Source organism: Mus musculus, chromosome 3 (genome assembly GCF_000001635.26).
Source record: "Mus musculus strain C57BL/6J chromosome 3, GRCm38.p6 C57BL/6J".
Lineage (NCBI taxonomy): Eukaryota > Metazoa > Chordata > Mammalia > Rodentia > Muridae > Mus > Mus musculus.
This window is the reverse complement of record NC_000069.6, coordinates 107,783,965-107,801,438: the sequence shown is the minus strand read 5'-3', so window position 1 is coordinate 107,801,438 and position 17,474 is coordinate 107,783,965. Positions and strand designations below refer to the sequence as shown.

The following is a 17,474-nucleotide window of genomic DNA, read 5'->3' as shown; positions in this document are numbered from 1 at the left end:
TCACTGTAACAAAATACTCAACGCTGTGGAATTTTGTTGTTGTTGTTTTTAAGAGAGAGGCTTATTTAAAGCTGTGGGGTTTGGTTGTTGTTTTTAAGAGAGAGGTTTATTTAGCTAAGTTTGAGTCTAGAAGCCCAACACTGGGTGACTGCATTGATTTGTCCCTGGTGGTGGCCCCTTTATTGGGCCATATCATGATAAATAACACCATGGTGGAAGTTTGTGAACAGATAGAGACCAATAGTAAGACAAGAAGCCACAGCCACACTTGGGTCCTATAAGAACTATGTAAATCCTCTATGAAGGCACAACCCAAGGCTTCCCTCCTCTCATTGGGTCTTACCTCCTGACATCGCCACCATGGAGGTCAAGCTTCTAACATATGGGGTCACAACTAAGTGATCACATCTAGCATCTGTCCATTTCTAAGCTCTATGGCTAGACCACCATGGGGAACAGTGAGATAGCATATCTCCGACCCTCAGGTGGACAGGCTTCCCTGGGTTGTCCAGATGGGCCTACAGTACTTACAAGGGTCTGACAAAGGAGAAGGACACTGAAGAAACCCGTTGAGATAGAGTTTAGAGAACTCCTCCAACTGGCCAACTAGTTTTAAAAATGGAAGAGAGAGCCAGGTGCCAAGGGAGTTGGAAAAGCTTCCAAAGCTGGAAAATATGAGTTGATTCAGCCTAGGAACATCCAGAAAAGTGCTTGGGTAACCCATGTGACCTCTGTTGGACTTCTGACCACCGAGCCGGAAGCTTGTGTTGTTTGAAGCCAGTAAACTGGTGACAACTTGTTAGTGCACCAGCAGAGAGTAATACACTAGCACTGATAATTTCTATTTCATTTCATCCCGATAGTTTTTATTATTATTTTAATGTGTATTTTTGATTGGAGTACATTTATTGTTTATCTACTCCGATGAGGTACTTTTTCTAAGCACTGGGCAAAATAGAACTGTATAAGGATCCAAACTGAGCCCTTCAGAGCATTTCTTTGTCAGTTATGCAACTAGAGAGGGAAAGTCCCCAAGTGTATAGCTCTGTTGGTGCTCTGGGAAGAGGTGAGCCAGGAGCAGTGTCCAGGAGGGTCACCTTTCTGTGCTCTGAGCCAAGCCTGTTCAAGAACTGGTTGGGATGAGCAGAGGTGGGGACAGTCTGCTTTTCTGGGTGTGATCCTTTCACTGAACATCTGTGAAAAGCATTTCAGTTTGGGGTCTAACATGTTTACTAAGAGGTTTTTCATTTTTGTTTTTTGGCAGTGTCTTGTAGCCTAGACTGGCTTTGAATTCCATGTGTAGCTGTGGATAACCTTGGACTTTTGATCTTGCTTCCACATTCCAAGTGCTGGGACTGCAGGTGTGCATCACCAAGCCCAGTTCATACAGTGCTGGAGATCAAACTGAAGGCTCCATGCATGCTGAACAGGCTCTCTGCTTGTGCTGCCACACCCACAGTTCCTAGCAATACAGTATTTTTAAAAAGAAAGATTGACTTACTTGTGTGTGTGTATGATGAAAGAGAGAATGAGAGAGATAATGAAGGAGAGAAAGAAGGAGAGGAGAGAGAGAGAGAGAGAGAGAGAGAGAGAGAGAGAGAGAGAGAGAGAGAGAGAGAGAGAGAGAGAATGCTGTTGAGGCCAGAAGCCAGTTGTGACCCACCCATCATGAACACTGGGAACTGGACTTGGGTCCTCTGAAAGAGCAGCAAGAACTTTCTAATCTCTGAGATGCCTCTCTAGTCCATCAATTCCTCTCACCCTTCAATAGTCTTGATACAGAAACAGAAGCTTGCTCCATAGTGTAGAAATGGATGAGCCCCATATGACTAAATCATGACAGGGAGAAGGAGGGGCTAGCCATGACCACCGCCTGTCCCTCTCCCCCCAGTTCCTAAACTATGGGCTTAGGAGATGTGTTATGCATATATGAGGGAGAAGGAAAGAGATTGCTCCCAAAGACTCATGACTTGGTTATCCTGTGGACAGATGACTGCATTTAGGAGGGGTCTTTTTGTTAGCAGCCAACAGCCATAAATGCTAAATCCTGTCACTTGTTTATAGTCCTATCTTCTGTTGAATAGCAACATTCTACTTCTCTCCATACATTGAAGATCTACACCCATGAAGATGCATAGCATCTTGGAACTTGGAATAACGACACCCAGAAAAGAGAGCAACCAGACAAGCACATAATGTTGCACCTTCTCTTTCCATCAGGGAATTACCGGCCTGTTCCAACCCCACCCGAGTGAGCAAAAGTCCCAGTTATGGAGATGGCCCCGCCTTTCCTTGACACCGTTTCCTGCTGATCCCCAAAGGATGGGTGCAACCCCTAGAGCTACTGTCACTGACCTCTGCCATTCCAGCTCTCAGGTCAACTATTTCTAGAGTTGGTTACTGGCCAGTAGGTCACCCCATCACCAGCACTAAATGAAACTCATGATCATGTGGTGAAAGATTTAAGGATTTAAGTTCTTCACAAAAAAAAAAAAAAAAAAATCCCAAGCCCGTGAAACTGCGGCGTGTGTGCTCAGCTACTGAGGTGGTTATTTCCTAAACTTTCCCAGGTCATGATTAAGAATGCAGATGCCAAGGCACTCCCTTGAAGAGTCTATGGATCTGGAATATGAGTGGAAATCTGTATTTTTATCAGATTCCCCAAGAGATTTCTATTAGTAAACAAGTTTGGGAAACTCTGCCCTGGGGCAATTTAAAAGTACCCAGACCAACAGGTCGTGGTTTGGTTTCTGATGTAGTGCAGCCCTGGGCAAGGGCATCTTCACTGTCAAATGAATCATGAGAGGTCTATAGATATGGGCAAAGGAAATTATCTGAATAACAGATGCCGGGAGGGCCATTCTAGCTGACTGGAAGAGTCGCTCCTTGCTCTGGATACAGTGATGCTCAGACAAGCCTCCACCTCACCATCCCCACCATCTGGTGTGTTGAAGAGCTGGACCAGGAGCCACTGATGGTGGTCTTCTTCTCACAAATGGCAAAGGCTAGCATGTATGACAATGTCTCTGTTTTTCATCAGCATTGTATACCACGTGTGATAGAGGCAGCTAGTGGTTGTAATAATCTTATAATAAATGAGGTCAGGTCTTGAGAAGCAACATGGAGACCTTACCTAGAGGCACAGTCATACCCAGGAATTCTGAACTTGGACTTGTTACCAAATGACCCTCTGTGCTCATGCTCCAAGCACACTTCCATATACACCAGCCTCACTGTTTTCTTCCCTTCTCTGATTTCATTTATGTAGTCAGTACTTTCCCCCCAACAGAAACATATCCAGTAAGTGTTTAGATAAGGAAACAAAGGCTCAAAGAGACGAAGAAAACTGCAGAGAGATAGACACATACAAGGCTGCACATCTGCAGTCCTAGTACTCAGGAGGCTGAGATGGGCAGGGAGATCTCAAGTTCAAGGCCAGGCAGAGCTACTTAGTGAATTTCAAGACAGCCTGGCCTAAGTAGTGAGATTCTGTCAGAACACACATGCACACACACATACATGCTCACACACACACACACACACACACACACACACACACACACACACACCAATTGTGTCTATTTAGTCAGAAGTCACAAAGTCAAACTTTGAGCACTGGGGAGTTGTAGCTCTGGAACCCGAGCTCTAACCATTACTCCAAGACATGACACTTCCCTACTGAAAGAGAAAAGAATCACACTGCCACATTTCACTTCAAAAGAAACAAGTATCTCCATGGAAAAGAAACAGGAAAATGTGAAACTTGCCAAGAAAAGCATTTCGAGCGCTCAGTCCAGATGAAAGGAAGGTTGTAGAGCCACTGGCAATGGCTCTTAACCAACCGGGAGCGGAGGAATCAAGGAGACCATGTATGTGAACAGCTGCCGTGGAAGTGAGGCCCACAGGGTCTGAACAGATGGGAAGGCCTGAGATGGAGCATGGAGGAACAGAATAATTCATGCCCTGGAAAAAGAAACTGAGGAATTTCCCCAGAATACAGCACAAGAGGTTAAAAATAATTATGAAACTCTAATCACATGATTTACATACAGGCTCTATACTCCTAAATTCTGTGGCAGGAGCCTTTATATTAATATTGGCTAAAAGAAAGCCACACCTGACAGATCCACAGGGAACAATTTCCCCAGCTTGCCCTCAGGCAACAGCTGATTGACAGGGGTCAGAGCCCTTCCCTGAGATTTCTGATCTTGACAGAATTAGGTTTCAGTAGCTGTGCTGGCTTGTTTTATGTCAACTTGACAAAAGCTTGAGTCACTTTAGACGGGGAACCTCAATTAAGAGAATACCCCTTCCAGACCGGCCTGTGGGAAACCCTGTGCTGCATTTTCTTAACTGATTATTAATGTGAGAGAGCCCAGCTCTCCATGGGAGGTGCCTCTCCTGGGCTGCTGGTCCTGGATGCTGTTAGAAAGCAAGTTGAGCAAGCTATGGGGAGCAAGCCAGTAAGCAGCATTCATCTGTCCAGTGCTTGCCTCCACGGTCCAGTCCTGACTTTCTTCAATGGTGGATGGTGATGTAGAACCAAAAGCTGAAATCAGTCTTTTCCTCCCCAAGTTGCTTTGGGTCGTGATGTTTTTTCACTGCAATAGAATCCCTAACCAAGACACTAACCCTCTGGAGAGGTGAGTCATAAGATATCAATCTCTGGTTCCTGTCACATGACAATGCCACAATGACTTGTAGAGAAAAGACAAGAGCGCTGTCAGCCGGGTCGGCTCTCTTCTACACCTTAGCTCTTCCGGGCTTTATGTGACTCACTCCCAAGTCCCCCTTTAAAATTGTAAACATTTTTTGAATTCCATGATTCTTTTCCAGTGGAATGAATGAAATCTGAAACTGACACTTGGTTATTCTTTAACTATTTGCTGGCCTTTTTGGAGAAATGTTTTTTGACTATTTATCCTTTGACTCTTATGTGGGGTTTTGTTTGCTTTGAACATGCCATATTTCCAAACCCAGTTTCTAGCCTCCTGATCCAAATCCTCCTCTCTCCTCCACCCCCGCCACTTAACAGCTAGAATCTTCCCCCATCTTAACACACAGACAAAGGACCTAAATATCACCAGCCAAACCTTCTCAGATTTAATCTCCCATACCAAAGCAGCTACCTAACTCCATCACTGCCAGCCGAGATGCCTCCCAAGCCCTCCCAGGGCTGCTGGCCACACACTCTTATCAACTGTGGAATGTAAATTTAATGGCTTCTCAGGAGGAAAATTTGGAAATACATTTCAATAATCTTTAAAAATTTTTTTTGCATTGGATAAAGCAAATGATCTCTCTGGATGAAGGAGAAAGAAAATTAAGGACAAGAACAACTGCTTTTAAAAACTCTGATATGAAGCTGGGCTTAGTGATACACTCTTCAAATCTCAGCACATAGGAGGTGAAGCAAGGGGATTGAGGGTTTCAGGCTAGCCTTTGCTATCTATACAGTAAAACCCTGTCTGAAATAAATAAGCAGATAGGTAGGTGGGTAGGTGCAGACATATATACACACATACATAGACAGGGAGACTGGCCTAGTGATGAAGCACCAGAGGATATAACACTCATGAAGCACATAACAAAAGCCTGATTCCTTCTGTACACTGAAGATCTGCATCCATGACGACAGCATAAAATCCCAGAACCTGAAACAGCAGTACCTGGGAAGGGTGCAGCCAGCCAAGCATCCCATAATGTTGTACCTTTCTTTTCTGTCAAGAAATTCTCCTCTTCTCTATCCTTTTCCTTCTCCCCTTCTTTCTCCCTTTCCCTCTCCCCTTCTCTTTCCCTTTCCCATCTCTCCTTTCCCCTCCCCCATCCTGCCCACACCACCGCCACCCAATCAAAAATACAAAGTTTGCAATAATGATATGCTTTAATACTATTTAGAGCTGAAGAAATGGCTCAGTGGATAAAGGGCATGCTGTAGAGGCATGAGGACCTGAGTTCAAATCCCCAGACCCATATAAAAAGCCAGATATGGAGGTGAATGCTCTGTTAACCCCAGAACTAGAAAGTAGAGACGGGGGCGGGGGGGATCCTAAGATTCCCTGGCCAGCCTGACTAGCCAAAACAATGTGCTTCGGGCTCATTGAGAGACTTTTTCTCAAAATAATAATAAAGAGAAGCAATTGTGGATGACACATGTTATCACCCTCTGCCTCCAGATCAGTCGGCACAGGTGAACCCACAAGTGTATTCCACACACAAACACAAAGGAAAAAGAATATACTTACTAGGGTGGAGAGCTAAACTTAAGATAGTCTAAAAGAAAAGAAATACATACAACATCTAAGTTCATTAAACGTATGTGTAAAATATGCTGAGTGTGTAAAAATAGATAGACTTAGTCCCCTGCCTTCATCTCAAAGCAATCAGGGCTCTCCCCTTCGGAGAACTAGGTGGATGAGGTTAGGAACTGTCAGCTCTGTAGTCCATTTACTACAGTGTGCTAAGTGTGTGTGTGTGTGTGTGTGACCAGACTCTCCACAAGGACACCCAAACCCCCTCATCAACAACTTTAGAGGAAAGATTTATCATAGCTCACAGTTTCACAGTCTGCAGTCCAGTCTGATTCTGTTGTTTCTGAGCTTGTGGTGAGACCCACCATTGTAGTGGCAGGAGCCATCTTTAGCATGGGGGACTACTACCCATAGTGAACAGGAAGCAGAGAGGGAAGAATGGAGTGGGGACCAAGCTAAGGCATGCCTTCTCAGAAGCCTTCTTTTCCCATTAGATCCCTCCTCCTAAAGTGCTCGGAACCTCCCAGAATACACCAGACCAAGCGCTCACCATATGAGCCTCAAGGAAATATTTCATTTTAAAGCCAAAACCCTCTGGTGAAATTTTAATTTTTTCTGTATTGCATTTTTTATGATAATATCGCCTCATACCTATACCCCAAAGGCCGTTTTCCCTTAATCTAGTTTAATAATTATCTACACATGTCTCACTCACACAATGGAGGATCTTACTATATTTCACATCTACACAACTAAACACTAAGCAAACACTAAAACAGTAATAGTGGTTAGTAGGAATTTGCTAATTTGAATATGTCCATCTTCTCGTAATTTTGAAACCGACATTGCCAGGAGCTTCTTACCATCGTGACGCATGGATCTTGAGTGAGCGCGCACTCTAACCTATGCTTGTCCTTCCACATTTATACTCTTTGCCGATTTTGGACATCTTGATGTCCAGATCTCTTACCAAACTGCAGGATTCTACAGACATAACATGGACCCTAGTTTCCCTTCTTGTCTGATGGAAGGTAGACATTTCTAGAAACAGCCACAACATGAGTCATAGTGTAAGTGCCTAGAGGTGCTGACAGGTGCATTTCAACCCAGGCAGGGAGCAGGCTTCATGGAGGAGGAGATATGTCAGCTACATCTGCCATTATCAAGCAGAGAGCTGGGGAGAGGGAGCTCATCTCCTTGGCAACCACAGGAAGGCTACAAGGGAGTGAGCTACTCCCATGTTTCCTGACAGCGATGAAAATAGGGCTTTGCATAGAGCCAGAGAGTCTGGCTTCCCAGTCTCTGGCTGGCTTCATAACATTGCAGCTCCTTCATCAGGAGGGCAAGAACTTCACATCTCTACTCTCTCCCCTCTCTCTCATCCCCCAGGGAGTAGAGCAGAGGGGCTATTCCCCAGCCTGTGCTGGCCACGCTGCAAGGCACACCCACAGGCTCCCATTCCTTCAGGCTTCCACGGGCTGCTGCCAAACTCCCGCTCCTGGAGTCAAAGGAATGTTGAGCAATCTTTGGAATTTTTTTTCTGCCAAGAAACAAGTACTTTCGAATTCCGAATTCCATTCAGGCCTCCTGAGCAGCCACATTGCAGGAGTCTGCAAAGCCCCGGCCTTCCTCAGCAAACCTGGAGGGGACTTTTCCCCATTTATATTCTTCTCCTGCTGGCAGGGGTGTAAGACTCCATAGCGATGAGGTCATGAGGCCCTGCCCCACTGCATCCACGGGTGGCTGAGCTGCCAGAACCTTGCTGTCCTGTCCCAGTGGCTCAGTGTGTTCAAGGGTAGGTAGGCTGGGGGAGGGTCAGGGTCAGGAGGGTTGAGGAGCAGCCCTCAGATTGCTAGAGTTCCAGCCTTAGGACATCTCACCCGCAGGCCTGCCCCTTACTTGTGATCCTATGTGGCCTAAGGACTCCAGTCCACAATATCCAGTTTCCTGGGTACTGCATGTGGGGAACCCACTTGGCATCTGGAAACTTTTAGAATTAATCAATGCCTTGCAAGTAGTTCTCAGCTCAAATGAAGCCCTTTGTGATGCCCACCACTAAGCCCAAGTTCTGCTGCTGTGTAGCCTTGTGGTATCCTAGGCTTCTCCTAAGCATTGCCTTGTTATTAATAACTGGTTGTGAACTTGCTTAATATGTTTTCCTCTTTGGGCCTTACTTTTAGACAGTGTTCTGGTTTTCTAGGTCCCTATTTCATTCACAACCGGACAGGTCGAAGACTGGTGAGATTGTTTAACATGGATGGTGTAAGAATCATGGGGGGGGGGGCATGAGGGGGGGTGGAGCGCTGGAGGGAACGCTTGATAGTTAAGAGCCTATGCTGCTCTTCCAAAGGATCCTAGTTCATTCCAAGCATCTAAGTCATGTGGTTCACAAATGTTGGAGTTTCAGTTCCAGAGGATCTGACACCCTCATCTACAGTGCACGTGTCACACACACACACACACACACACACACACACACACACACACACACACCAGACATACCAGACACACAGATACATACACATAAGTAAAAATGAATCTTATAAAATATCATGGTGCTGTCTGGCATATAAAGTGGAGGTTTCTGATCTAGTCTGGTCATATCGCAAGTCCCTAGCAAAAGTGAGCTTTGTGTATAGTGGTCATGTTAACCACCCCTTTGGCCCTTGTTTCTTTGTTATACTGGCTCTGGATAGGCCCTGATCCCAACTGTACAGCCTTCCATTTTTCTTAGGTTTGAGCAAAACTTGAAAGCTTCAAAGCCTATCACATCCATCATTCTATCCATACTTTAAGGCTAGAAGTACTGTTTCTATAGAAGAAACTACTGTCCCAAAGAAGTAGACCTCAAATGTATGGCACCAGATGGTAAATATTCTCTGCCCACAAAATGTGCCAATTCAAACCAAATTAAAGTATAAAGGCAGGCTTATTGGGGCAAGTTCACCAACCATACAGAGGGTCAGTGAAGTAGCCATGTTGAGGGAGATAGAGGGAAGAGAGAAGAGAGAAAAGGAGAGAGGGAGAGGAAGAGAGGGAGGGGAGGGGGTAGGGAGAGGGAGAGAGGGACAAAGGTGAGAAAGAGAGGTTGAGAACCAAATGTCTGGATTCTATAGTGAAGAGCCTTTGGGTAAGAGGAAGCCCAGCCTCCGGGCTGGAAAGTCCAGCATAGAGGGTGGGGCATGCTGGGAGACTCTGGAGGTCAGATCTGGCTTGGTATGTTAAATAGGTCTGAACTAAATAAATCTGAAACCCAACACCTAGTACCAGGGGCAGGAGGGAGGATGGAGACATGCAGAAAGAGGGACAGTGGGGCAGGAAAGCCTGGAGAGGCCTCAGATACAAGAGCACAGCATCTTGAGAAGGCAGTGGAAATAAGACAGAGTGTGTTTGCTCTGAGAACTGGATCAGAAACCTCAACTTCAGCCTGGCGGTGGGTAGTGCACACCTTTGATCCCAGCACATGGGAGGCAAAGGCAGGTCAGCCTGGTCTACAGAGTGAGTTCCAGGATAGCCAGGGCTACACAGAGAAACCCTGTCTCTTGGGGCAGGGGGTGGGGGTGGAGGTGGAGAAGTAGGAAGGATGTGGAAGGAGGAGAAGGAACCTTCACTTCATAAGCCAGACAGCTTTTTGCTTGTATTGTCTATGCTACTTTCCTTTTTTCCCTCCTTCAAGGAAGCAGCTGGGAAAGTCAGGACTCTCTAGTGTAACTGACTTCATCTGTGCAGGGGCCACCAAAGACATATGTTTGTAGCTAAGTAAGTATCTATGTATCTGGCTCCCAGGTGAGAAGACCTCAAAGAGGAGGGGACAGAGGGACAGAACAGCCATTGTTCATTGCCTCCTCAACCCTGTACTATGCACATGTTGAGATAACGCCTTTTCTGTAGAAAACCTGGGGGTTTTGCCATCGGGAGAAGTTGCCTAAGCTGTTTCTCGGACTTCTTGTGAGATTGCCTCATTTGAGTGGGAATCCTTGTGAGATCTAGGAGATGTAACAGACAACAATACAGAGATTAAAGCAGGAAGTTCCGCGGTGTGAGGAAGGCAGGATGAAGGTTGAGGCAGACAGCAGTAACTGCAGTGGCGAAGGCCCCCTGTATAGGGAAGGGAAGACTGAATGAAATCAGCATTGGGGAACACGTAGCCCATGCCGCGAGTGTCACGGAGAAGAGCAGTAGGCAGATTGTGAGCTGTCCTCCCAGCTTGAAAGCATAGGCTTTCAAGAAGGAACTAGGGGGCGGCGGAAGATTGTATCCCTCTGGATTCTATATTAAGAAAGGATAGGCAATGGGAAATATACTGGAAAGCTTCTGTGACAGCTGGGGTGAGAGATGACAGTTTAGGCCTTCCTGGGAGAGGAGCAGCAAGATGTGAGAAGGGGTCCTGGAGAGTGGAAAGGAAGGCAGGACTTCTTATTGCTCTTTTTCCCAGACAGGGTTTCTCTGGGTAGCCCCGGCTGTCCTAGAACTAATAACTCTCTTTATAGACCAGGTTCGTCTTGAACTCAAGAGAGCTGCCTGTCTCTGCCTCCCCAGTGCTGGGATTAAAGGTATTTGCCATCATATATGACCAAGAAGGCAAGATTTTCTGATGGTTTTGATGTGGAATGTGAGCAGAAGAGGACTCTGTGGCTTTTGGGTTTTGTTGCTAGACAGATGGAGTCAATATTGACTCAAATCGTGTGTGTGTGTCATTACAGCTACTGACTACCAAGCTGGGGCGGGTCCCTAGTCTCTGCACTCTGATCTCCTTCGATCCTCCTAACCTCAGGAGGCAGAACTTAGTCCCTTCAATCCAGGGACAAAGTCTGACTATGGCTACTTGTATATGAGTGTGGAGCTTGTATGCCCTGGGTGACTTTGACCCCATGAAGCAGATGTGCACATCTGGCTTCAAGAGTCCAGGCACTGGTTCCTTTACCTCATATGACTGGGCCTGGATTTTAATTTTGCACACACACACTCCATACTCTCTCCTCCCCATGTAATCAATCTGTCTTAAGCTCTAGGATTTCCCCAAGGCCCCATGTCCCCCTATGTGTACTGCAACTTCTCTCAGCTTATTATTTGGATATTGGACAATGAATAGAGGAGTAATCAGGACCAGAATATTTGGAGAGTGCCTCAAAGGCCTTAAGAAGATGTATGAGCCGTGAGTCAGGAAAGACAGTGGGAGAGAATACAGGGGGGCTCAGCAGCTGTCCAGTTTTTAATGGCCTTTGTCTGAGAATTGCTGACTCTTAGGAGGGCTTCTCCAATGGCAGCAAGCTGGAACTGTGGCTGCCCACTCCTCAGGACTGCCTTCCCCTTTCTAAATCACCGAGTCCTACTTGCAGACAGAGCACACAGCTTTGAAACTGATCTAATTGAGGTAGGGGTGCAGGGGAAGGCATCCAGAGTCACAGTGTGACCTCAGGGGTGAACACTGTCACTCCCACCCAAGGATGTCCTGAGCCTCCTTTGAAGAATGGAAAAGAAGGCTGTGACCTGTTGAGGCAGCTCTCTGCCCAGCCAGAGCCTGTCCCTAGGCTCTGTGTTTAGCAGCAGGCTGTCTTAGCAATAGCCTGAATTAGTGAACTGTTCCAGCCAAATGTGCAGTAGAGGTGGGGATATAGCCCTGTTCTCTGCCAAGTACAAGGCTTTAAACATTTATAAGCACTACTCTGTGTTAGGCATTGTCACACTGTTACCTGCTTCCATTTTCATAACTACCAGGTCCAAATAAAACTGAAGTTCCAAGTGACTCAGAGTGACTGGGCCTGTCCTGGACTTCCCAGTGCTGATAGGACCCAGATTTGAGATGCAGGTTTCTGGGGTTGTGACAGGCACACATTCCCTGCCTGATGTACTGTTGGGTGTCCCCAAGCCTCAGTGCACAGCCTCCACAACCCCATACTCTCGCTGAAGTCATTCTGCCTTCTCTACCTCTCTGAGTGCTGAGGCTGCTCAGACTGCAAGGATGCAGAGATCAAGGAACACGGACCAGCATCAAGTCCCGTGGAGGCCAGAGATGGAGCCTGTGGCAGGGAGGGGCTGGGACACAGACAGCCTCTGTTGGTCTGGAAGACACAAGCACAGTGTCCCAGGAAAACACTTCTGTTTGCAAACAAATGCCACAAGCTGGGGAAACAGCACATCTTTGTCTGTCCTGGCTGCTGCTCATGTGGCTTCTTTGCCCCCATCCCATCCCCCTTCTTAGCTAGGGTCCTTTTCATCTTTGTCGTTATAGCCTTGGAACTGAGTAAAAAGGGTGGCTGGGTGAGCTGGAGCCCAGGCTTAAGGCCCCTGGTCTCCAGCCTTTGGGATACAGTTCTGGCCCACGGTCTCTCATGGCTCTCTAAGCTGAAGGTCATGGGAAGAAGATACGCTTCAGATGACAGGCCCCTGCTCAGCCTGCTGGCTTGGGCCTCTGCTGCTAGGCCAGCAAATGCTCAGACTACACCAGCAACAAGGCTACACCTCTGTACAATGTCTTCCCAAATCTCAGGCTCTCATAGGACCTCAGTGATAGAGACAGATTAGGTAGTTTGCCCATAGTCACGAACCTTCCTCCTAGTCCTTCTAGTCCTGCTCTTGCCCCTTTTGTGACTCTCTTTTGTGTCTCTCTGTCTCCCTCTGTGTCTCTGACTATGTCTGTCTCTCTCTTTCTCTGTGTTTGTGAGAGAGACAGAGACAAAGACAGAGAGACTGCGATTGGGATTGAAGCTAGGGCCTTCGTCACACTCTACCACTAAGCTGCATGCTCTGCCCTCCTCTTCTTCCTTATGTGGGTCCCTCCCAGACCCCAGCCCACCCAGGCAAACTCAGACAGGGCTGGGCTGAGCTTTCTCCACACATGTGGTGCTTATCACGCAAGCACTGCCTCCGAGGGTTTCGCAATCAGCCTTGCGTTCTGGTCACCCCAATGGGCTTGGAGTTACAGGAGAGCAGGGGGCCTCTCATGCTTTTCTCAAACTGCTGTCTGGGTCACCACCTCACCCATGCCTAGACATGGGGCTCACCAAGGCTCCTGCTCAGTGCAGGAGTTGTTGCATGAAGGCCTTGAGGGTGGACCAGATATTTTGCCTCTGAAGATAGAAAGGCAACGAGATGTTTGTAGGACTCAGCTCAGGAATGGGACTTATAAAACAGGGAGGTGGCCAAATCACTCACATTGGTCTTGGAACGGGCTCTGTTCACAGGGCCAACTGAAACACACAGATCCGAAGGCCAACCACGTTCCTCAGAGGCTGTGGGAGCATGGCCCAGCCTAGAGCTGGCAGTAGAAGTGCCAGGCTAGACAGGTAATGGGTACTGCAGATTGGTTGCTGGCTTTCAGAAAGGTGACTAGGGCTTTCCTGGGACGCCCTTCTTCTAGATTAATTTACCCCTCCCCCTCTCCATTCAGCCACTTAATCTGTCCAGTCACCCATTGTATCCAGCTTCCCATAAGCCAGGCGAAGTCAGCCTGGCGTAGTTCAAGGGAGGCAGACCCTAGAAACGGGATTCAGAGTCTGCCTTCAAAATGCCTGTAAACAATCAGAAAGAGAAAATGAGCACACACAAGTCAGACTTTAGCTGAGAACGAGAGCACTGCCTGCAGCGGGAAACCACACACAAGGGCAAGGGAGGGGATGGCCATTCACATGGCTAATGAAGGACATTGAGTTTTTATTTCCTGCCTTTCCTGCAACCATCCCCCACCCCACACGGAGTGCAGTGGAGGGCAGGGATCACAGCCAGCAGCAGTGACCAGGGAACAGCCACCTAGTAAATCAGGAGCCTCGAAGATTCTGAGGCATCGCAGGGACAGCACTGGATTTATAGCTCTTACAAGACACACTACTTTCAGGGAATTCACTCTGTTTTGGGGACACTACACTGCTGACATCAGCTCCAGGACATCAAGGCTATAAGTGACTTGACAGGCTAATAATTCTCAGTGGCTTACAACACTCATGGTTTCAGGGAAGATGGCACACACGGGCGGGAAAAGACAGTATGAACCAGCAAAGCCAGCCGGTCTCGTGCCGGAGGATCAGAGCGGATTCTGGCTGCTCCCAGTGACATTTTCCCAGAGCAGATTCTTTTGTTCTTACTTCTGAACCCTTCGAACTTTCCTAACAGCTGGAACTTCCCCCACCTCCTCTCTCCAGAAGCCCCACCCTTATTTTGAAACCAGACTCTAAGGAACCAGTTGTGTGGGTCTTGCTCTTTGACTAAACCTAGTGGACCTGCCTGACGATGTCTGGTGTGGGCAGTCCAGCAGTTGGTCTGCACTAGCAGCATCTCACTCTGGGGTCTGTTCTTATGTTCAATAAAGCTTTCACACTCAGAAAAACCTTCTGAGTACCCACACCAGCCTTACTTCTGTGATACATCATCAGGAGATAGAGTGGTGTAGTGGTTAGTTCTACTGTCGTTGTGCCTTCCCCACCGTGACAGACTACTTATCTACAAAGCCAAAATAAAACCTTCCTCTCTTAAGTTGCTTCTTTCAAGAATTTTATCACTGCCACAGGAAAAGTTACTAATCACAACCTGGAATTACCCAGGAAGAGAGTCTCAGGGGTTCTTGGACCGTAAGCATGTCTGTGAGAGATTGTCTTGATTGCTTTAATTGATGTGGAAAGACCCAGTGTCTTAGGGTTTCTATTGCTGTGATAAGAACACAGTGTCCAGAAGCAACTTGGAGAAGAAAGAGCTTATCTATATTATTCACAGGTCACTCTCTAACACTTAGGGAAGCCAGGGCAGCAACCTGGAAATAGTAATTGAAACAGAAGTCATAGAGGGGTACTGCTTACTGGCTTGCTTCCCATAGCTTGCTCAGGATGCTTTCTAACAACTCTGGACCACTTACCCACGGGTGGTACCACCTATGGTGATCTGGGTCCTCCGACATCAATCCACTAACCAGGAATATGCCCCATAGACTTGCCTATAAATTGAGGTGTTTTCTCAATTGAGAAAAATCTCAAACTGAGGTTCTTCTAGATTGTGTCAAATTTATGACAAAACAACAACAAAACAGGGAGAAAATCCAACCAGGATACTCAGCCTGAAAGTGGGGACCTCATTACTTGGTTCTGGGCGCTGGACTATATAAGCATAGAGAAAGCTAGCCGAGCACTAAGTGTGTGTGGATCCATTTCTCTCTGCTCTTGAAAGTAGATGTGATTAGTTGCTTCAAGTTCATGCCTTGACTTCCCCTAAATAACATACTGTAATTCGGAATTCCACACCAAAATAAGCCCTTTCCTCCCTGTGTAGCTTTTTTGTTTGGGCATTTTATCACAGCTGCAGGGGTGGGGGGTGACTAAAAGAAGGGCCAAGCCTCAGGCCTTACTGCTCCACATCAAAGCTTTAGGAAGCACAGATATACACCCACCAGGATGAATTTAACCTCACCAGGCAGCCTCCAGTCAATGTCACAGGAGCACAGGAATGCTTCCACGTTATCTTTTTGCTGACAGCTGCTGCAGTCTTAAGTCCTAAAAACAGAAACAGGGAAAGTAACTAATATACGGATCATCTCATGCAATTACTGTCCCACCCTCGGCCCCATAACAAGAAGAGCGCTAACATGCTACTTAACAAAATTCCTGACTACAATGCAAAGTTATGAACCTGGAGATTTTACACACTGGAAAAGTACTCCAAGTTCTTCAAGAATCAGACTTCAGAAGAATTGGCACAAGTGAAAGAGAAAAGAGGGAATTTCAGAAAGAGGAAATTGCTTCAGTCGAACATGGCAAGCTGAAAGGGTGTAAGCCAATGTAAGGTACACATGACATGCCTCTTGTCACACGCCGGGCCTCTTGTCTCTTTCCCACAGCAGACAGTGCTAATTGACTGTAGTATCTTCTCCCACTAACTCAGGTCATCGGCTTCTCAGTGTGGGTATTCCAAATCAATGGAAGCTAAGTTGGGGTGGGGTTGACTTGTTCTCCTGTCTAGTGTCTTGAGAAGGTGTAAGAAGACAGATCCTGCTGGAGCATATTTGTGCTTTGGAGGAGAGAAAAGAAAAGGCCAAGCGAGGACAGGCCATAGGACTGGCTTCTGTCACTTTCACTTAAAGAAGAAAGTGATGTCCTTGCCGGAGGTCCATGGAAGCCAATGGCAGTGGTGCTGGAGTCAAGCCTTGTGTCCCTTGGGCAATAGGATGAGGCCAGACATTTGGAAGGTGCGGTTTACAAATGCTTTTGTGTGATACAGGGCTGGCCACACAGGGGTTGAGGTCTCACATGAAGGTTTTCTGAGCTCTCTGAGTTTTCCCTGCACCTTAAGACACTCTCCTTGCCCAGGTTCCCATGCTTTGTGGATTGGAAGCCTGTGGTGGGTGGTGAAAGGGGATATTAGAGAGAGAGGCACATCTGGGCAGACATAGAAGGTCCATTCCTACTATATCCAGAACCTAACCTGTAAACGTCCAACACAGGCTCCCTTCTCCCCTAACTTCCAGGTATGAGGAGCTTCCGAAGCTTTTGAGGATGGCAGTGTTATGATTTAAAAAGTGGTATTTATAAAACATAATTATGAAAGATTTGTATGTCCTGAGTCCTGTCAGGAGAAGATATCACCTGGTAGACCACCTTTGAGTATGGTGCTGTATGGGATCCTCTTAGCCTGCGAGCTCCAAGGGGTAGATTACCCACAAATGACCAGAGCACTTGAAGGGCATCTCTGTGGCTGAACTGAGATGAAGAAAAAGAGGTTTCACCAAAGATCCAAAAGGTCAAAGGCCATGAGGCTTTGACTCGGGGAGGGGACAGGAACACAGACAAGGAGCTAGACACAGCTGGAAGCACCCCTTGTCAGGGTTCCTAGGTCCCCACCATGGTGGACTTGTTGCTTTTTTTGGTCTTTGCCTTCCTGAAAGAGATGTGGATAAAGGTGGCTTTGTTTTTTTCTAGAATGGTAAGGTGGGGAACTAGGGAAGCCATGACTTCTTTCGAAGGCAGACTTGGGCTCATAGGAGGGAGAGGTGCAAGGCAGACTCTATACAGAAGAGCTCATGGCAGTGGAGGGTGCAGAGGGCCAGTGGGGTGACTCAGTAGATAAAGACACTTGCTGCCAAGCCTGACAACATAAGTTCAATCTCCAGAACCCATGTGGTGGAAGAAGAGAATGAACTCCTTCAAGATGCCCTCTGACCTCTACACACACAGACACATGGACATACAGACATACAAACGTACACACATACCATGCTGAATTAATATGATAAAAATATTTTTG

The 17,474-nt window shown here is 47.0% G+C and overlaps 1 long non-coding RNA gene across 2 annotated transcripts in view; it reads right to left on the bottom strand.

Annotated features, from left to right (window-relative positions):
- The window catches only part of Gm40121, a 116,727-nt gene that overhangs the window by 11,513 nt on the left and 87,740 nt on the right, over window positions 1-17,474 (bottom strand). Inside the window, exon 2 of one of the 2 annotated variants that reach the window (XR_003954675.1) lies at window positions 15,625-15,727. This is a non-coding gene — a long non-coding RNA (predicted gene, 40121). The remainder of the gene's footprint in view (window positions 1-15,624; window positions 15,728-17,474) is intronic. The other variant, XR_001783952.2, reaches the window with a different exon arrangement.